The 2,368-nt window shown below is 37.3% G+C and overlaps 1 pseudogene; it reads right to left on the bottom strand.

Annotated features, from left to right (window-relative positions):
• Positions 1–905: 905 nt before the first annotated feature.
• LOC148005207 (small ribosomal subunit protein uS5 pseudogene) lies at positions 906–1,769 on the bottom strand (annotated as a pseudogene).
• Positions 1,770–2,368: the final 599 nt, after the last annotated feature.

Below are 2,368 nucleotides of genomic sequence, written 5' to 3'. Positions count from 1 at the left end.
CTTGAGCAGGAAAGTTCAGACAGTAGGAGCCAAGGAATGGACTTACTTTAATGTATTTCTTGCTTTTAATTTTATGAAATGATGCCAAAATATCTTAAAAGTGATTACACCAATTAATGTTGCCGCCCTAAGAATGTATAGTAAAGTCAGTGCATTTTTGACAGAGTAATTTATCTTAAATCCTATTTCATAATATAATGTGTGCTTTTAGTGTGTTTTTTTCTCCTTGAGAAATAACAAGATTGAACATTAAACATATTTAACATTAAATTCTTCTTCTACCATGAAAGTTTGAGGACAGTTGGAGCTACATAGTGAGACTTGGCCTCAAAAATCAGATAGATAGATAGATAGATAGATAGATAGATAGATAGATAGATAGGTAGATAGATAGATGATGGGCAGATGGTAGATGATAGATGGAAGATAGATAAATGATAGGTATATTGAAAGATAATACACACTTGGTTTATAGAGGATACATAGATGATTTATAGATAGATATAGAAAGATGATATATAGATAATAGGCATATAGACAGTTGATAGAGTGATGATTGATAGATGATACTTTAAACATGATAGATTGATGGACAAGATAGATGATAGATAGGTAGATAGATAGATAGATAGATAGATAGAAGATAGAAAAGTAGGCAGAGGAAGTAAGCTCTAGAAGATAGCATTATAAAAATTGAATTCCCTCTCCCAAGAGGTTTTGTAACTCATTCTTTTGGTTCACCTACCTGTAGTTACTGCTGTATGGAAATGTGAAATAGCAGTTTCACAACAAAAAGAATCAGTACATTTTAATTCAAGTGTTTGTATTTATTTTGTTCTTCCTTCCTTCCTTTCTTTCTTTCTTTCATTTTACAGACTTAATTCACTTTATTTTCTCATATACTCTTATGTGGCAGATACAGCTGGAGTGTGGGTCCTCTGAACAGAGACTTTGGTGTTGGTTTTCACAAGATGACTGGTGAGTTCCTTAAAAGGAGATTTGGTGAACAGAGTTGGGAGGTTGACAGTCAAGTATCTATAGGTCTTGGAGATAACCTCAATGGTGGGCTTGGAAAAGTTGTACAGGGTGGCTGTGTAGCACCTGGCTGATATGTAGCAGTTGTAAATGCCAGCATTCATCAGAAATTTCGTGAGCACGGGAGCAGAGACAATGCCAGTGCCTCTGGGGGCAGGGATGAGATGCACAAGCACAGAGCCATAGTGGCTTGTCACTTTGTATTGAACAAGTGTGGATCTTGACAACCTTGTTTCCCCAAGTTGCATCTTCACCCATAGATAATGGAAAGTTTGACTAACTCACACCTTGGAAGGCAGTGGCTACTTCCTTGGAGCACTTAATACCAAGACCTACATGACCATTATAGTCCCCGTAGCAACAAAAAGTCTTCAACCTGTTCTTCTGGCCAGTCTGAGTCTGCTTTTGACATGATCATTAGAAAATTCATTCTTTTAGGGATAGACGCATAAAAAGTCAATAATTTTGTATTTTTTCATGAGCAAGGAGAACATGTAGGTTTCTAGGAACTTGTTCTTTGTGTCCTTGACCAGTGGCCCTGCTTGGTGACAAGGATCTAATTTTGTCTTCAGCTTTACTGCAGCTTCAACCATAACATTTTTTCCTGAAGAAGCTTGTTTGCTTGGTTGTTTGTTTTCTTGTTTTTGAGACAAGATTGTATTATGTGGTTCCTGATGCTTTGAATTCTTGATGGGACAACTCTCCTGAGTGCTGAGAATATAAGCGTGTACCATCATGTGGGTTTTTTATGCAGTTTTGTTTTTTTATTTGGAGACAGGTTTTCTTTCTATATCCTTGGCTGTCCTGCAGCTTACTATGTAGACCAGCTTGACATAGAACTCACACAGATCCCCCTACCTCAGCATTTTGAGTGTTGGGATTAAAGGAAAGAACCACCATCCTTACCTTTCATGCTGTTTTACTGATAAGATAAAATTTTGTATCATCCTTATCTCTTCTATCAAGGGAGTAGTCATTTCTTCAGTGCTTCAACACTGTATATGCTACCTGCTTATTAGTTATACAATCGACCTTTGTTAGCACATTGACTCTCTCGGTGTCAAGGTGATTGTTAATGAAGCTCTTTATCTAGTAATGATACTAATATTTATGAATAGTTTAGTAAAGCCAGTACCAGAAGATAAATATCAGGAGCTTCAGGTACCTACTTGGGACATATCCATCATGGGTAATAGGAACAATCGTGTAGTGCCAATTGAGGCAGGTGCTAGGCCATCAGTGTCTACCAGTCCTTAGAGTAGGCTACCCTAGGGTCTATGAACGCAATTAAGTGGAAGGTCTTGGGAAGAGTCTGAGATTTAGATCTTCAGTG

The sequence above is a fragment of the Rattus norvegicus genome, chromosome 6 (assembly GCF_021556685.1).
Source record: "Rattus norvegicus strain SHRSP/BbbUtx chromosome 6, alternate assembly SHRSP_T2T, whole genome shotgun sequence".
NCBI lineage: Eukaryota > Metazoa > Chordata > Mammalia > Rodentia > Muridae > Rattus > Rattus norvegicus.
Note: the sequence above shows the minus strand (reverse complement) of the source record. Positions and strands in the feature narration are given on the sequence as shown.